The sequence below is a fragment of the Culex pipiens genome, chromosome 2, assembly GCF_016801865.2.
Source record: "Culex pipiens pallens isolate TS chromosome 2, TS_CPP_V2, whole genome shotgun sequence".
Taxonomy (NCBI): domain Eukaryota; kingdom Metazoa; phylum Arthropoda; class Insecta; order Diptera; family Culicidae; genus Culex; species Culex pipiens.
Window position 1 is genome coordinate 149,219,331 of NC_068938.1, and position 19,789 is coordinate 149,239,119.

Sequence of the window (19,789 nt, forward strand, 5' to 3'; positions counted from 1 at the left end):
CTAAAATTCTAAAATTCTAAAATTCTAAAATTCTAAAATTCTAAAATTCTAAAATTCTAAAATTCTAAAATTCTAAAATTCTAAAATTCTAAAATTCTAAAATTCTAAAATTCTAAAATTCTAAAATTCTAAAATTCTAAAATTCTAAAATTCTAAAATTCTAAAATTCTAAAATTCTAAAATTCTAAAATTCTAAAATTCTAAAATTCTAAAATTCTAAAATTCTAAAATTCTAAAATTCTAAAATTCTAAAATTCTAAAATTCTAAAATTCTAAAATTCTAAAATTCTAAAATTCTAAAATTCTAAAATTCTAAAATTCTAAAATTCTAAAATTCTAAAATTCTAAAATTCTAAAATTCTAAAATTCTAAAATTCAAAAATTCAAAAATTCAAAAATTCAAAAATTCAAAAATTCAAAAATTCAAAAATTCAAAAATTCAAAAATTCAAAAATTCAAAAATTCTAAAATTCTAAAATTCAAAAATTCTAAAATTCTAAAATTCTAAAATTCTAAAATTCTAAAATTCTAAAATTCTAAAATTCTAAAATTCTAAAATTCTAAAATTCTAAAATTCTAAAATTCTAAAATTCTAAAATTCTAAAATTCTAAAATTCTAAAATTCTAAAATTCTAAAATTCTAAAATTCTAAAATTCTAAAATTCTAAAATTCTAAAATTCTAAAATTCTAAAATTCTAAAATTCTAAAATTCTAAAATTCTAAAATTCTAAAATTCTAAAATTCTAAAATTCTAAAATTCTAAAATTCTAAAATTCTAAAATTCTAAAATTCTAAAATTCTAAAAATCTAAAATTCTAAAATTCTAAAATTCTAAAATTCTAAAATTCTAAAATTCTAAAATTCTAAAATTCTAAAATTCTACAATTCTAAAATTCTAAAATTCTAAAATTCTAAAATTCTAAAATTCTAAAATTCTAAAATTCTAAAATTCTAAAATTCTAAAATTCTAAAATTCTAAAATTCTAAAATTCTAAAATTCTAAAATTCTAAAATTCTAAAATTCTAAAATTCTAAAATTCTAAAATTCTAAAATTCTAAAATTCTAAAATTCTAAAATTCTAAAATTCTAAGATTCTAAAATTCTAAAATTCTAAAATTCTAAAATTCTAAAATTCTAAAATTCTAAAATTCTAAAATTCTAAAATTCTAAAATTCTAAAATTCTAAAATTCTAAAATTCTAAAATTCTAAAATTCTAAAATTCTAAAATTCTAAAATTCTAAAATTCTAAAATTCTAAAATTCTAAAATTCTAAAATTCTAAAATTCTAAAATTCTAAAATTCTAAAATTCTAAAATTCTAAAATTCTAAAATTCTAAAATTCTAAAATTCTAAATTCTAAAATTCTAAAATTCTAAAATTCTAAAATTCTAAAATTCTAAAATTCTAAAATTCTAAAATTCTAAAATTCTAAAATTCTAAAATTCTAAAATTCTAAAATTTTAAAATTCTAAAATTCTAAAATTCTAAAATTCTAAAATTCTAAAATTCTAAAATTCTTAAATCCTAAAATTCTAAAATTCTAAAATTCTAAGATTCTAAAATTCTAAAATTCTAAAATTCTAAAATTCTAAAATTCTAAAATTCTAAAATTCTAAAATTCTAAAATTCTAAAATTCTAAAATTCTAAAATTCTAAAATTCTAAAATTCTAAAATTCTAAAATTCTAAAACTCTAAAATTCTAAAATTCTAAAATTCTAAAATTCTAAAATTCTAAAATTCTAAAATTCTAAAATTCTAAAATTCTAAAATTCTAAAATTCTAAAATTCTAAAATTCTAAAATTCTAAAATTCTAAAATTCTAAAATTCTAAAATTCTAAAATTCTAAAATTCTAAAATTCTAAAATTCTAAAATTCTAAAATTCTAAAATTCTAAAATTCTAAAATTCTAAAATTCTAAAATTCTAAAATTCTAAAATTCTAAAATTCTAAAATTCTAAAATTCTAAAATTCTAAAATTCTAAAATTCTAAAATTCTAAAATTCTAAAATTCTAAAATTCTAAAATTCTAAAATTCTAAAATTCTAAAATTCTAAAATTCTAAAATTCTAAAATTCAAAAATTCAAAAATTCAAAAATTCAAAAATTCAAAAATTCAAAAATTCAAAAATTCTAAAATTCTAAAATTCTAAAATTCTAAAATTCTAAAATTCTAAAATTCTAAAATTCTAAAATTCTAAAATTCTAAAATTCTAAAATTCTAAAATTCTAAAATTCTAAAATTCTAAAATTCTAAAATTCAAAAATTCAAAAATTCAAAAATTCAAAAATTCAAAAATTCTAAAATTCTAAAATTCTAAAATTCTAAAATTCTAAAATTCTAAAATTCTAAAATTCTAAAATTCTAAAATTCTAAAATTCTAAAATTCTAAAATTCTAAAATTCTAAAATTCTAAAATTCTAAAATTCTAAAATTCTAAAATTCTAAAATTCTAAAATTCTCAAAATCTCAAATTCCAAAATTCCCAAAGTCCGTTATTCTCAAATTCCCAAAATCTCAAATTCCCTTATTCTTTAATTCCCAAATTCACAAATTCCCAAATTCCTAAATTCCCAAATTCTTAAGTTCTCAAAATCCCAAATTTTCAAATTCTTAAATTGCCAAACTCTCAAATTCTCAAATTCCTAAATTCCTATATTCTCAAATTCCTAAATTCACAAATTCCTCAATTCTCAAATTCTTAATTTCCCAAATTCCCAAATTCTTGAATTCCCAAATTCCTAAATTCTCAAATTCCCATATTCCTTAAAATAAAATCAAAAATTCAAAAATTCAAAATTTCAAAAATTCAAAAATTCTAAAATTTAAAAATTCTAAAATTCAGAAATTCAATAATTTAACAATTCAAAACTTCAATTATTCAAAAATTTTAAAATTCCTTTATTTCTCAATTCCTAAATTCCTAAATTCCTATATTCTTAAATTCCTAAATTCCTAAATTCCTAAATTCCTAAATTCCTAAATTGCTAAGTTCCTAAATTCCTTAATTCCTAAATTTCGAAATTCCTAAATTCCTAAATTCCTAAATTCCTAAATTCCTTAATTCCTAAATTCCCAAATTCCTAAATTCCCAAATTCTTAAATTCCCAAATTCTTAAATTCCCAAATTCCCAAATTCCTAAATTCCCAAATTCTCAAATTCCCATATTCATAAATTCCTAAATTCCCCAATTCTTAAATTCCCAAAATCCCAAATTCATAATTTCCTAAATTCCTAAATTCCTGAATTCCCAAATTCTTAAATTCCCAAATTCTCAAATTCCCAGATTCTCAGATTCTCAAAATCTCAAATCCCAAATTCCCAAATTCACAAATTCCCAAATTCTTAAATTCCCAAATTCCCAAGATCACAAATTCCCCAATTCCCAAATTTCCATATTCCCAAAATCACAAATTCCTCAATTCCCAAATTCTTAAATTCCTTAATTCCCAAACTCTCCATTTCTCAAATTCCTTAATTCCTAAATTCTCAAATTCCTAAATTCCTAAATTCCTAAATTCCTGAATTCCTAAATTCCTGAATTCCTAAATTGCTAAATTCCTAAATTCCTAAATTCCTAAATTCCTAAGTTCCTAAATTCCTAAATTCCTTAATTCCTAAGTTCCCAAATTCCTAAATTCCTTAATTCCTAAGTTCCCAAATTCCTTAATTCCTAAATTCCTAAATTCCTTAATTCCTAAGTTCCCAAATTCCATAATTCCTTAATTCCTAAATTCCTAAATTCCTTAATTCCTAAGTTCCCAAATTCCTTAATTCCTAAATTCCTAAATTCCTAAATTCCTAAATTTTTAAATTCCTAAATTCCTAAATTCCTAAATTCCTAAATTCCTAAATTCCTAAATTCCTAAATTCCTAAATACCTAAATTCCTTAATTCCTAAATTCCTAAATTCCTAAATTCCTAAATTCCTAAATTCCTAAATTCCTAAATTCCTAAATTCCTAAATTCCTTAATTCCTAAGTTCCCAAATTCCTCAATTCTTAAATTCCTAAATTCCTAAATTCCCAAATTCCTAAATTCCTAAATTCCTAAATTCCTAAATTCCTAAATTCCTAAATTGCTAAATTCCTAAATTCCTAAATTCCTAAATTCCTAAATTCCTAAATTCCTAAATTCCCAAATTTCTAAATTCCCAAATTCTTAAATTCCCAAAATCTTAAATTCCCAAATTCCCAAATTCCTAAATTCCCAAATTCTCAAATTCCCATATTCATAAATTCCCAAATTCCTAAATTCCCCAATTCTTAAATTCCCAAAATCCCAAATTCATAATTTCCTAAATTCCTAAATTCCTGATTTCCCAAATTCTTAAATTCCCGAATTCTCAAATTCCCAGATTCTCAGATTCTCAAAATCCCAAATCCCAAATTCACAAATTCACAAATTCCCAAATTCTTAAATTCTCAAGATCACAAATTCCCCAATTCCCAAATTTCCATATTCCCAAAATCACAAATTCCCCAATTCCCAAATTCTTAAATTCCCAAATTCCCAAACTCTCAAATTCTCAAGTTCCTTAATTCCTAAATTCTCAAATTCCTAAATTCCCAAATTCCTCAATCCCCAAATTCTTAAATTCCCAAATTCCTTAATTCTCCGATTTTCAAATTCCTTAATTCTCAAATTCCCAAATTCCTATATTCCTAAATTCCCAAATTCCCAATTTCTTAAATTCCCAAATTCTCAAATTCCCAGTTTCTTAAAATCCCAAATTCCCAAATTCCAAAATTCTTAACGCACACACACACACACATACACACACACACACACACACACACACACACACACACACACACACACACACACACACACACACACTCTCTCACTCAAAGATTAGTTATTAAATTAATTATGTATTATTTGCCTCAATAAATAAAAAAAAACGAATCAACTGTTTTACTGAACCAAAGAAATATCCAACGGTCAATTCAAAAACCAAAACCAACGGTCAATTCAAAAACCGATTAAACCGTTCGGGATGGCTGCGTGCGTTTTGTTTTGAACCAGACGTCACCAACCGTAACCACTCAAAATCAACAACATTGTTCTCGATTTTGTTGCAAATGTTACCGGACGACTGATCGACAACATTCTGAAACGAATTTCAGAACGAATCGAGAACAATGTTGTCGATTTCCCGGACAGGATTTCTATCCGTGTATTGTGTCTTGTTTACCTGTTCTGTAGTAAGAGGATTGAACTGCTAACTGGGATGATTAGGGACTTATGGGGTGAATAGGGACCTACGGGACAATTATGCGTAGAAACACAAAAAAAAACAAACCATAACACAAAAAAACGGTCAAAAAATTTCAAACGCCTTTTTCTCAGTTGCACTTTTTTGAACATGGGACAATTATGCGTAGAACGGCAGTTAAGGAGTTACAGTTTTGGTGTCACATTACGATTGCCTTCGTTACCAATAAAAATAATCCGATTAATAAAAATAGAGTTGATAAAAGAGAGCAATTCCAGCTCAAATCAGGATTTTTTTGGTACTTTTGTACCCGACCCTCTCCATTTTCAATGAAACATTGTAGACATATTATCCTAGGCCTTTATAAGCCATTTTTGTCTATATGAAGCCAATAGTACTCGAAAATAACATTTGAGAAGGGCGTAAGATATTTAAATATTTTTGTATTCTGTAATTTAAAAATTACTGTATTTCGAAGCCGTTGCGTCGTATCAAAAAGTTGTCAAAGACAATATTACATAAAAGTCTCCATATTGACCATTTTCCTATGTCCAATCCTTGGGCAGATACAGCGGTTTTAAAAATTAAAATTTTGAAAAAAACGGGTTTTTTTGTGGTTTTTGGCAATTTTTATATGACAGACTTGGTTTTACTGTCTCGTAAATATTTTTACCGGAAAGCTCGTCCAATTTCCCATAAGTTTGCCTTTGACTGCTTTTTGATTTATATCGTTTTTTATATTTACGTAATAAAATTTACTATCCTGGTTTCTACCACACTGAAAAAAATATTCTATTTTCAGTTATAAGCAATGCACAGTGGTCCAGATCGCAAAATTAAGTGGAAAATGGATTTTCCGAAAAATGGTTAAGTTTTGGAGCTTTGGTGTCTTCAGAAGAGTTGTTGCATATGGAAAGGGGCAACTTTTGGTTTGGTTGAAAATTAGGGTGGTTCACGATTAGGGTGATTTTGGAAATCTAACTTTACAGGAATATTTTTGGGAATTTTTTCGTCTTCTAGAAAGTTGACGGGCTTGTCAATCCAAGCAACTTTGTCGAAGACACCAAAATTTTATCTCGTAATCTACGCCTTCTACGACCAAATTTATAGAAAGCATCTGAGCAAACCTTCAAAAATCAGTTTTTTTAACGTGGCAATTCAGGGTTAAGTTTTAGAGAAAAGTGGTATTGGGGGCACTTTTAGAGCTTTAAAAAACAAACATTTTTATTATCTGACAAGTAAATTTGGACTTAAGGGTCAAAAGTTACAGCGATTTTAAGGTAAAAATGATGCAAATTTAAAAGTTAAACATCTCAAAAAGGCGCAAGTCAAATTTTAAGCACTAGGATGTATTTGAAAGAGGAGATCCAGCATCCAATTGAAATGCTGTCAAAGGCAAACTTATGGGAAATTGGACGAGCTTTCTGGTAAAAATATTTACGAGACTGAAAAACCAAGTCTGTCATATAGAAATTGCCAAAAAACACAAAAAACCCGTTTTTTTTTATTTTAATTTTCAAAACCGCTGTATCTTCCTAAGGATTGGACATAGGACAATGGTCAATATGGAGACTTTTATGTAAAATTGTCTGGAGAATCGACTCCCACTACCGGTTTTCAAAAATTTTGACGTTTAGACCACTTTTCAAATAAACAGTTTTAGTAAATGGTTTTTGTATTTTTTTAGGAGAGACATACCATCCTGCATTTTTCGTCAGTCTTTTGGTTATATTTAAGGCTATTTCCTCAAAAATTTTGAACGAAAAAAAAATCGTGACGTCACCTTTGAATTTAAGTTTTAGACTAAAAAGTCAAAAAATCTCATAGATGTGGCGTGTATTTTTGTTTCAGTGTATTTTTTTTTCAGAAAGCCCGTCCAATTTCCTACAAGTTTGTCTTTGACAACTTTTTGATACGACGCAACGGCTTCGAGATACAGTAATTTTTAAATTACAGAATACAAAAATATTTAAATACCTTACGCCCTTCTCAAATGTTATTTTCGAGTACTATTGGCTTCATATAAATGAGAAATGAGCGTGCTAACTGCTTAAACCATGTTTAAATATTAAAGAAAATCGATTGCATTCCTGTTAACAGCTTAATTAAGACCTAACAATGCCGTTCCTTGAATGTTTAGGCTTAATTTGAAAGTTTAATAAGCTGAAAAGAGTGTCTGGAATTTTGAGCAAATGTGTCTTGATTGCGAATCGACCATTTTTCATTGATCGGGATTTTTTCAAAACAATCAAACTCTGAAAATAATACTGACCGGACAACATCAGACGATTTCATGCCCCTTTTCCGACATGAAATTGTCTCAGGAGCATGAAAATAATCTTCAAAAGTGGCAATCCAATTGGCCTGTGCGAAATCAACAATACTAAAAATCTACCTACTTTGCTGATGAGCATTCATTGAGCGTGAGCGCATCAAATCAAATAATTTGGATTTACTTATTTAATGGAATGAAAATTTCAACCTTTTAAATAATTTTGTATGCGATATAATATTACTGAAAATCAAGAATTGCAGAATCTTGAAATGCCGAAAATTAAAAGGAGGGACGCCATAACAAAAATCATTTGATTTTCTGGGTAAAACATCTGAAATTTAAAAATTCAAAAATAAAAATAATTAAAACATCTAAACTGCCCCTGATCGCATAAATGTCCCATATGCAGTTTCATCGCTTTTGAGTTATTGATGCAGTTTGGCTCAAAATCGTGTGCTCTTTCAGAATAGCCTATAACATCACGTACTTTAATCTAGAAATCAGGAGGAAATCATTTCTTTTTTCGCGAATCTTAACACGTAGACTTATGTGTGGGACAAACTTCAAAAGCTCAGATTGCTGTTTTTGCATATAGTTCATTTATGCAAACATGGGCAGTAAAAATCTCTAAAATTTTAAAATTTGTCAATTAAAAAATTCAAAAAACTGAATTTTGAAGAATATTTTTTCGATTTTATGGGATATTTGCTCAAAAAAAAAAACACAGAAAATCGGGGCGTTCATGTTGATATCACTTAAATTTCTTATGAATATGCCTTGCGGAAGTTAACCAACTATATTTGACCAATATTTGACCTCCGATAAAAAAAAAATGAATCAAATCTACAAGTTTTCAAGCTTTCTTTGAAATAACCCCAAAATCCAAGTTGGAAACCCAAATACGTCAATTTGTACAATTTGTCATGAAATTACAGCAACACATTGCCCGGATACAAATTTGAGCATTAAACAATGCAAATTAAGGATTATTTATTTAAGAGCGAGTTTTTCACCGATGTGAAACAGGTCGTATCGAGGTGCTCCGATTTGGAGGAAACTTTCAGGGTTTGTTTGTCTATACATGAGATGAACTCATGCCAAATATGAGCCCTCTACGACAAAGGGAAGTGGGGTAAAACGGGCATTGAAGTTTGAGGTCCAAAAAACATGAAAAATGTTAAAATTGCTCGCATTTCCGTAAAACTTCATCAATTCCAACTCTCTTGGATGCATTCGAAAGGTATTTTAAAGCCCTTCAAAATGTGCTATAGACATCCAGGATTGGTTTGACTTTTTCTCATAGCTTTTGCAAATTACTGTTAAAAATGGATTTTTTTTAAAACCTTAATAACTTTTTTCGAAGTTTGAGTATACCTGTAATACAGTAAAGCTGTATTGCCGCTCACGCTACTTTCGGTTGATTTTTCGGAGTGTAAATTACAATTTATCTTTACAACTCGTGTACGCGCCAGAGCAGAGAACACCAGTGAATCACCAGTTCGTGGAGTTAGACCGTGATAGCTGTTCTAAGGACGTTTTAAGTGCGATATAGTTTTGAAGAATAAACTTTTGTTTACTTTAAGTGAGTGACCAGTGATATACTGTCGGCGTGCAGAGACCCCTCTTGCATTGTTGCGTGCAAGCTGAGTGTACCAATTGGTAAATACACTACCAACTGCTCGCCGTAACTCGTGAGCTCCATCATAACAGACCGCTTCGACGTACGAAGCGCAGTCTGAGTTCAAGACGGTGGAGTGCGTTTAGTGGTACACAGTGAAGGTTTTTAGTTGATCGTGCGTAAAAGAATACCTACTAAGCAGATCTACCTCGGTGCAGCGCCCGTTGGCCAGATGGCCACGGCTAACGAGTCCACAATGGGTTGGCCTCCAATCCAGAACGGCAACAACCTGAACCCGAACAGAAGAACGCTACAAACATGGATGGACCCCAAGAATGAACACGGTCAGGTTGAGATTCTGCAGCTGAAAGCGACACAAGGCGGAAAACTACCAAACAACCCATTTATTATTTCCAAAACCATCGAGAACACAGTGGGAAAGATCGCAGCAGCCCACACGGAAGGAAAAGGAGAACGATATGTCCTGAAGGTGCGAAATCATGCGCACTTCGAAAAGCTGCAAACTGTAACTAAGCTCATTGACGGTACCGACGTCCAGATCATACCCCACCCTACGCAGAACATCGTGAAATGTATTGTCACTTGCCGGGAAGCCGAGACCTTGAGTGAAGAGGAACTACAGCAAGAATTGGAACCACAAGGGGTCCGAGCAGTACATCGAATCAAGAAGTTTGTCAACGGAGCACAAATCGGAACACCAACACTGGTCATCACCTTCAATGGAACTGTTGCACCAGAATACCTGTTCTTTGGGCTCATTCGTATCAAAACAAGAACCTACTATCAATCTCCTCTGCTATGCTACAAGTGTTTTGATTACGGCCATCCTAAAACGAAATGCGCTAACCCCTCTCGTTGCTCCAACTGTTCCCAATCTCATGTGGAGGAGCTAGACAAGTGCCCCAATGCTACTTTTTGCAAAAACTGCGAACAAGCCCACTCACCAAAAGACAAAAAGTGCCCTATTTATCTCAAAGAAAATGCCATTATTCATCTCAAAACAGACAAAAAATGTACGTACAGCGAAGCTAAAGAGATTTATGACCAAGAAAACAGTACTGTTACCTTCGCATCAAAGGTGCAAGAGAGATTACAACAAGCGAGGGACGAATCTGCAAAAGATGATGAGATCAAAAAGCTAAAACTGGAAATTGAAAAACTTAAGAGCATAGCAAAAGAAATCGTTGCAATTAAAGGTCAAAACATAAAACTGCGAGAACAATACAAGAAAAAACTGGAAGAAAATTACATTCTCACCAAACAACAAAACGATACCCAAGCTACACCAGACAACACGAACCCGCCACTAGATCCGTCACCTAAAACACCTGAAACAAAACCCAAGCCGATTAACAAACGACCACTAGGCAAAACATCCTCGATACCTATTCAGCCTTCGAAAAAAATGGTAACTTCTGAAGACGAACCCGACGTAAATATCACCCTGGAAGACAACTCGGAAGACAGCCAAGTCCTCATGGACGAAGAAATGGCAGATCGTGACCTAACATCTCCAACACTTTAACAATGGCCAGTACAGACAACTCCCACTCAAACGATAACGACAACTTTTTGTATAACTGGACGAAATCCACTGAAATTTGGAACAAAAACGACAACAAAAAAGACAATCCTAATTCAACGCATATACCCGGAAGTTGGTTTGGGTCTGGCGAAGAGAAAGTAACCAACCCACCTTCCCTTGGGAAGGAGAACGATCGATCAGACGGAAGCGAGGACGTTACATCCCAACCTGTGCTTTGTCAGCCTGATCATCGTTCGGCCAACAGCAAAGACAAATCGACAAACTCCATCTACTCACCAACGGACAACACCGGTGAATCAACAAGGCATTTCCTGTTGCCAGCCCCGTCCCGAAACGTACCGACCAACTTGGTTGATGAGCTTCCGGCGGCTGCTGGCATCAGGAGCTGGCTTTGCTCTCAGGCAAGTAGCTTTACACTTTCAAATCAACAACAAACTGTTGCCCATCGTTCTTCCACAGACCGATTTGACCCGCACATCTACTCAAAAACAAGACACTTTACTCCCTCAATACCTATGACACCCGGAAATACAATTATATCTTGCTCGGAACGAGTACCCGAGAGCAGAACGAACCAGATTACCAGTTTAGCAGCAAATCAACTTATTCCAGCAACGTCAACAAGTCACGAAACAAGAGTGAGGCATTTCCCAGATCCAGCCCCGACCTTGAATGAACCAGCAACCGCTGATGAGCTCATGGCGGCAGCTGGATCTGGGAGCCCGAGCTCATCTCAGGCAAGTAAAAATTACTCTTGTACCGAACAATCGCATCTGGCAGCTTCTTTTACATCGGCAGGTTTCCGTAACATCACTGATCCGCTTCATCTGTCTCCTGAGCAACCAATTTCAAACAAATCAAGAGCAAAGCATTTCCCTGATCCAGCCCTGACCTTGAATGTACCAGCAATAGCTGACGAGCTCTTGGCGGCAGCTGGATCCGGGAGCTCGAGCGCACCTCTGGCAAGTACATCTCGCTCCAGTGCCGACCAACTCAATCTGGCTCCTTCTGTCGCATCAACAGGTTCCCTAGACGTTGAAGACGAAGATCTGGCGCCACAAGGATCGCGCACCTTTGCTATACAATGGAACGTTAGTGGCTTACGCACTCATCGCAGTGAATTACAACTTCTCCTCGCCAAATACCAACCCGCTCTTGTATGTCTGCACGAAACAAATGCCCAAGAACTGAAAGTGCCAACTGATTATATTGGAAAGGACTATCATTTGATCCTGGGGCCCTGTTCTACCCAAGGTAGACAGGGAGCCGGCCTCGCAGTAAAAAAGGGGATTCACTATGACCGAATACAATTGATAACCGATGTCCAGGCCGTTGCGGTACAAGTTCACAGCCCGCATAAGTTAACAGTTGCATCTGTATACCTATCACCCAACGATAAAGACGCAGCAAGCAAATTCAACAACTTACTCGCCGAACTTCCAAAGCCAGCACTAATCCTGGGTGACCTAAACGCCCACCACCCTGCCTGGGGCAGCAGAATGACAAACGTATCGAAAGCAGCACAAAAAAGAGGAAGTCAAATTCTGGAGCAAATCGTGTGCCACGATATGCTAGTCCTAAACGACAAAACTCACACTCGACTCGACCCTGTCTCAGGGAATACGCAAGCATTAGACGTATCGATCTGCTCTACAGCAATAGCTTATAAATTTGAGTGGAATGTTGTTCCGGACTGTGCTGATAGCGACCATTTTCCAATCTTGATTAAAGAACCTGGAGATCCAGATGTGACCACGTGTCGCAGAAAATGGATTTATGATCGAGCAAACTGGCGATTATTTGAAGAACTCACTTCCCAAAGCATACGACCAGGACAAGCCCTAACTGTTAAGGAGTTTACAAGCAGGATAATAACTGCCGCAGAAGCAAGCATCCCGAGAACAAGCGGTAAACCGGGTCGTAAAGCTGTAAGCTGGTGGAACCAAGACGTGGCACAAGCTGTTAAAACCAGACGGAAGCGGCTGAGAGCACTTCGTCGAATGGAAGAAAACGACCCTCGGAAACCGGAAGCACTTAAACTGTTCCAGGAAGCTCGGAAGCACTGTCGGAAAATCATTCAAGATGCAAAGCAGACCAGCTGGGAGAATTTTGTCCAGAGTATCAACACTGAAACAACTAGCAGTGAGGTTTGGAACCGTGTCAACCGGTTGCTTGGAAAAAGACAATCAAACATGATCTCGCTGAACCTTCCAGATGGATTTACAAACAACGGCAAAGCAGTTGCAAATGCCTTAGCTGAAGAATATCACAAAAAATCGTCGGATGCAAACTACAATGCCAAATTCCTCAAGAAAAACCTAAAAAACAAGAAGAACATCAGCAAATCGATTCGTCCAAACTTGTTCAAGCGGTACAACATTGATTTCTGTATCGAAGAACTTCAGTGGGCACTAAAACGGCGAGGAGGTACATCCACAGGAATCGATACAATTGGGTATCAACTCATGCAGCACTTACCTTTCTCCTGTAAAATTGCTTTACTGGAACTTTATAACACCATTTGGGCTGAAGGAGAATTTCCTGCACAATGGAAAGAAGGACTAGTAATTCCTATTCCAAAACCCGGAGCAGATCTCAGCAAACCAGAAGGTTACCGGCCAATAACTCTCCTAAGTTGCATGGGTAAGCTCTTTGAGAGGATGATTAACAGACGACTAATCACAGAACTCGAGTCTACCGGGAAGCTGGACCACCGTCAATATGCATTTCGAGCAGGAAAAGGTGTTGAAGCACATTTGGCTCATCTGGAATCGCTGCTATCGTATGGAGAAAACAATCACACGGAGATCGTATCTCTGGACATCTCGAAGGCGTATGATACCACATGGCGACCGGCGATCCTTCGGACATTGGCCACGTGGAAGTTTACCGGCCGTATGCTGTACATGTTGCAAAGCTTTCTGCAAAACAGAAATTTTCGAGTCATCGCTAACGGAATGGAATCTCAACTTAAATCAGCAGAAAACGGTGTAGCACAAGGATCTATTCTATCCGTAACCCTGTTTTTGATCGCCATGCAACCTATCTTCACCATCTGCCCTCCTGATGTCCAAGTTCTACTATATGCAGACGACGTTCTTCTTGTTTCAACTGGAGGAAGTACCAGCCAAGTTCGCAAACAACTCAGAGCTGCAGTCCGCTCGATAGTGGAGTGGACCACCAGTGTCGGCTTTAATATTGCGCCGAAAAAATCCCAACTCATCCATATTTGCAGTTTAAACCATCGAAAACGTGGTCGCGCGATCAAAATCAACAATACACCGATACCCAGAGTCAGGAAGATGAGAATTCTAGGGGTTCTGGTAGATTCGAGGCTCAACTTTCTTCAACACTTCTCCAACACACAAAAAAACTGCAGTACTAGAATGAATGTAATTAGAATCCTAGGAAGTCGTCTCAAGAGAAGCCACCGAACAACACTCCTCAACGTAGGCTCAGCTTTAATAGTTTCAAAATTACTTTTCGGTCTAGTACTTACAAGCACAAACTTTGAGGCGATGGTTAAAAGACTGAGTCCAACCTACAACAACATGATTCGTCTTGCAACGGGAGCCTTTTGTACCAGTCCGGTCTTATCGATCATGGCAGAAGCTGGAGTTTTGCCGTTCCAGCTGCTACTAGTACAAAGATTATCGCAACTGGCCGCTCGACTGGAAGAAAAAGGAGCAGGAAACAGTAAACTACCGATCATCAAACGAGCAGCTGATTTGTTTGAAGAAACGACCGGCTCCACATTACCTGCTGTCTGTAAAGTGCAAAGACTAGGTCAAAAAGAGTGGTACGCAAAGCAAATCCAAATTGAGGACACACTGGAGAAGTCTACCAAAGCTGGAGAATCGAAGGAGACAGCAACATCCAAATTCCATGAATTGATCGCCACAAAATACCCAGACCACAAACAAATATACACGGATGGATCTAAGGAAGGAGAAAGCACGGAAGTAGGAGTGGTCTCCGGCAGTACGCAGATCAGCCTCCCACTTCCGGGTCTATGCAGTGTTTTCTCGTCGGAAGCATACGCTCTCAAGGAAGCTTTATCAACAATCTGCAAGAACGAAAACTTTTTGATTCTTTCAGATTCAGCTAACTGTTTGAATGCACTCAAGAAGGGGCACTCTAAGCATCCATGGATACAGGAGGTCGAACGCGCAGCAGAGGGGTCGAAGGTTACTTTCTGTTGGATTCCAGCACATGTTGGCATTGTTGGCAACGAGGCAGCTGACTCACTTGCAAAGAAAGGCCGAGCGTACCCCCCTCCTAACATACCAATCCCTTACCAAGATGTTCTTCGCCACATTAAACAACAACTGTGGAGCACTTGGGAAAATACGTGGCACAGTACGCACTCGCAATTAAGGAAAATCAAACCGAGCCCAACAAAGTACGAGGATCGAAGATGTGCATCCGAACAACGAATGTTTACAAGATTGCGAATAGGACACACGCGCCTTACTCATTCCTACCTACTAGAACGCACCCACCCACCAGTTTGTGACTATTGTGGAACTCGATTAACCATCGAGCACATCCTGACAGACTGTCGTGGATTTACCAAGGAGAGACAGGATTGTAGCATTTTTGGAACCATTGTGGACATACTTGGAAACACCTCGGAACGAGAAAGTGCAGTGTTAAAATATTTTAAAACTTGTAATCTAACAGAAAAAATCTAACTAATCCTTTTTCAAATGACACGAATGCCAAATTATGGTAAAGTGTCAATAATAAACTATAATAATAATAATTAATAACTTTTGGCAACAGCCTCCAACACCCATACTCCCATAGGTCAAAAGTTAGGGAATTTCATGGACTATAAGCCTACGGTATTAACTTTTTGGCCAATCGCAGTTTTTCTCATAGTTTTACGATTTTTCAATAACAAACATTTTACAACGTTAGTTTTTGCCCTGTAGGCCTCCATAGCGGCACTTTTTGGTCTAAATTTTGACATATTTGGAATCCTCAGAAAATTTTACATTAGATTGAGGTGTTGGAATTTTGAATTTGATTGGAAAAAATGTCATTTAGAATTAATTAAAATATTATTTTGCATTTTGTCGGATTAGGGGTAAAACAAGTTTTCGCCTACTTGATACAGCTTTTGACGTATATACGTATATAATATTGATCATAGGGTAAATAAGATCTATTTCTTTTTTCAAAAATGTTTAATTTAATTATTTTTTAAAACAAAATTAAAACTCCAATACTTCTAACTTACGTGAAATTGTCCGAAGATTCCGAATATGAAAAAATTGAGACCAAAAAGTGCCGCTATGGAGGCCTACAGGGCAAAAACTAACGTTGTTAAATGTTTGTTCTAGAAAAATCGTAAAACTATGAGAAAAACTACGATTGGCCAAAAAGTTAATACCGTAGGCTTATAGTCCATGAAATTCCCTAACTTTTGACCTATGGGAGTATGGGTGTTGGAGGCTGTTGCCAAAAGTTATTAAGGTTTTAAAAAAATCCATTTTTAACAGTAATTTGCAAAAGCTATGAGAAAAAGTCAAACCAATCCTGGATGTCTATAGCACATTTTGAAGGGCTTCAAAATACCTTTCGAATGCATCTAAGAGAGTTGGAATTGATGAAGTTTTACGGAAATGCGAGCAATTTTAAGATTTTTCATGTGTTTTGGACCTCAAAAATCAATGCCCGTTTTAACCCACTTCCCTTTGTCGTAGAGGGCTCATATTTGACATGAGTTCCTCTCTTGTATAGACAAACAAACCCTGAAAGTTTTATCCAAATCGGAGCACCTCGATACGACCTCTAGAACAAACCGAGCAGAATCTACAAATACTGCCTCTTAATACAAGCCTTACCCAACAAACTTCGTTCTGCCTTTTTTCGTTTGTTGACGTTTTTAACTTTTTTGCTTATTCAGCCTCCTGTGATCAAAATTTGATTTTACGTCTGCAAATTTCCCGGAATCGGTTCCAGAGTGGCCAAAGATGTTACTTTTTGGCGTAAGAACCTTCCTTGGACTTATTCGAACCCAACGCAACAAAGAGCACCGCGATCCGACGTTCCGTGTTGAATTGATTCGCGTTCGAACAAAACCGTCGAAATTTTTTATATATATATAAGAAGCTGTTTATTACTCAATAGGTTCCGAAAATTATTTTTACAATCCTCTGTCACATTACATTATTACATTTTAAAACATTTTACAATCAATCACATTGTAGAAAACAGTTTTCTGAACAAGTTTCATAAAAAAGTATCAGTTTTGGTTCAAAATAAGCAGAGATATGCCCAATTTCCTGAAATAAATAGTGCCTTTCTCCAAAATTTCTTAATTTAATTACCTTTCACATGATGGGCACTGCCTACTAAAATATTTTTTATGATGATAATATTTTAATGAAACAAAAAATTTTAACAAGTTTCGACGAAATTCATGAAAATTATTCTATAGCATTCATTACAAAACTCAGAATAAGAACGATAAACCAATTTTAACTAAGAATATAATAAGGATATAAATACAAAAATCATGGTTCAACGACCTGTATTTAAGATAATAAACGTTCTTTATTAAAAATAGTACCGGATAATCCCCCTCACTTAGACATCAACCAACACCCTTCGGGATTTCTCTGAACATCCGATATTCTCGTGCATTTATTCCAGCGCTGAAGGAAAGGACATTCACCCCTGTTTTATATTTTACACACTGACTGATGTTACTTCGGAGTGAAACTTGCACTAGCACTCCGAAGCCGCTGTTGTTGTTGTTGTCCACTGCTCTTCTTCTTGCACATTTTTATCGATTAGTCCGGGGTGAGGAAAGTACCTCACCACGATTATTGACGTAATGCTAGGTAATTCAGCTTCGATGGTTCTTCCAGACAGGAAGTGGCCTATCGAATCACGCCGGGCACTTGATTGAATTTTGGCAATCGATAAAACTGAGCGATAATTTTAGCTGCGGCTAGCAATTATCACAATCTAATTTCTTGTGTTTTCTCTTTTCTTTAGAATCTTGCTAGAATTTCACCAACCACCTTCATTCCGCACTAATTTCAAAACAATTTTCCGCAATTTCGTTGCTTGTTTCCCCATTTATTCCGCACTCGCCGAGGCCCACTTAATTCGACGGGGGCAGAGCTCCGCCGACCGTGGAAGCAAAAGTCCTCCATGTTTGCAACACTTTCGGCAGAAGCAAAGGAAGAAAAAAAATCACCCCAAAACTAAACTCCACTTTTCTTACGTAATTCCACCGCCCAAGTGGCCACATTTGGGCTTATTTTACTCACTTGCGAACCGGCGACGGATTGCACTACTTTCGGACCGGAAGTAACCACTAAACGGAACCGTATTCGCGGAACATTACGAGCGAACAACTTTTGCTCCACGCCACTTTCGTAAAAATTTCTCGCGGTGACTTTTGGTGAGAAAAGAAGAAGAATCTAACTAATCCTTTTTCAAATGACACGAATGCCAAATTATGGTAAAGTGTCAATAATAAACTATAATAATAATAATTAATAACTTTTGGCAACAGCCTCCAACACCCATACTCCCATAGGTCAAAAGTTAGGGAATTTCATGGACTATAAGCCTACGGTATTAACTTTTTGGCCAATCGCAGTTTTTCTCATAGTTTTACGATTTTTCAATAACAAACATTTTACAACGTTAGTTTTTGCCCTGTAGGCCTCCATAGCGGCACTTTTTGGTCTAAATTTTGACATATTTGGAATCCTCAGAAAATTTTACATTAGATTGAGGTGTTGGAATTTTGAATTTGATTGGAAAAAATGTCATTTAGAATTAATTAAAATATTATTTTGCATTTTGTCGGATTAGGGGTAAAACAAGTTTTCGCCTACTTGATACAGCTTTTGACGTATATACGTATATAATATTGATCATAGGGTAAATAAGATCTATTTCTTTTTTCAAAAATGTTTAATTTAATTATTTTTTAAAACAAAATTAAAACTCCAATACTTCTAACTTACGTGAAATTGTCCGAAGATTCCGAATATGAAAAAATTGAGACCAAAAAGTGCCGCTATGGAGGCCTACAGGGCAAAAACTAACGTTGTTAAATGTTTGTTCTAGAAAAATCGTAAAACTATGAGAAAAACTACGATTGGCCAAAAAGTTAATACCGTAGGCTTATAGTCCATGAAATTCCCTAACTTTTGACCTATGGGAGTATGGGTGTTGGAGGCTGTTGCCAAAAGTTATTAAGGTTTTAAAAAAATCCATTTTTAACAGTAATTTGCAAAAGCTATGAGAAAAAGTCAAACCAATCCTGGATGTCTATAGCACATTTTGAAGGGCTTCAAAATACCTTTCGAATGCATCTAAGAGAGTTGGAATTGATGAAGTTTTACGGAAATGCGAGCAATTTTAAGATTTTTCATGTGTTTTGGACCTCAAAAATCAATGCCCGTTTTAACCCACTTCCCTTTGTCGTAGAGGGCTCATATTTGACATGAGTTCCTCTCTTGTATAGACAAACAAACCCTGAAAGTTTTATCCAAATCGGAGCACCTCGATACGACCTCTAGAACAAACCGAGCAGAATCTACAAATACTGCCTCTTAATACAAGCCTTACCCAACAAACTTCGTTCTGCCTTTTTTCGTTTGTTGACGTTTTTAACTTTTTTGCTTATTCAGCCTCCTGTGATCAAAATTTGATTTTACGTCTGCAAATTTCCCGGAATCGGTTCCAGAGTGGCCAAAGATGTTACTTTTTGGCGTAAGAACCTTCCTTGGACTTATTCGAACCCAACGCAACAAAGAGCACCGCGATCCGACGTTCCGTGTTGAATTGATTCGCGTTCGAACAAAACCGTCGAAATTTTTTATATATATATAAGAAGCTGTTTATTACTCAATAGGTTCCGAAAATTATTTTTACAATCCTCTGTCACATTACATTATTACATTTTAAAACATTTTACAATCAATCACATTGTAGAAAACAGTTTTCTGAACAAGTTTCATAAAAAAGTATCAGTTTTGGTTCAAAATAAGCAGAGATATGCCCAATTTCCTGAAATAAATAGTGCCTTTCTCCAAAATTTATTAATTTAATTACCTTTTACATGATGGGCA

General features: G+C 34.7%; 1 protein-coding gene across 2 annotated transcripts in view; it reads right to left on the reverse strand.

Annotated features, from left to right (window-relative positions):
• The window catches only part of LOC120423243 (E3 ubiquitin-protein ligase RBBP6), a 48,028-nt gene extending 29,908 nt beyond the window's left edge, over positions 1-18,120 (reverse strand). For both annotated transcript variants that reach the window (XM_039586959.2, XM_039586958.2), the window contains exon 1: positions 17,972-18,120. The gene's annotated coding sequence lies outside the window, so the exon portion shown is untranslated. The remainder of the gene's footprint in view (positions 1-17,971) is intronic.
• Between the last annotated feature and the right edge of the window lie 1,669 nt (positions 18,121-19,789).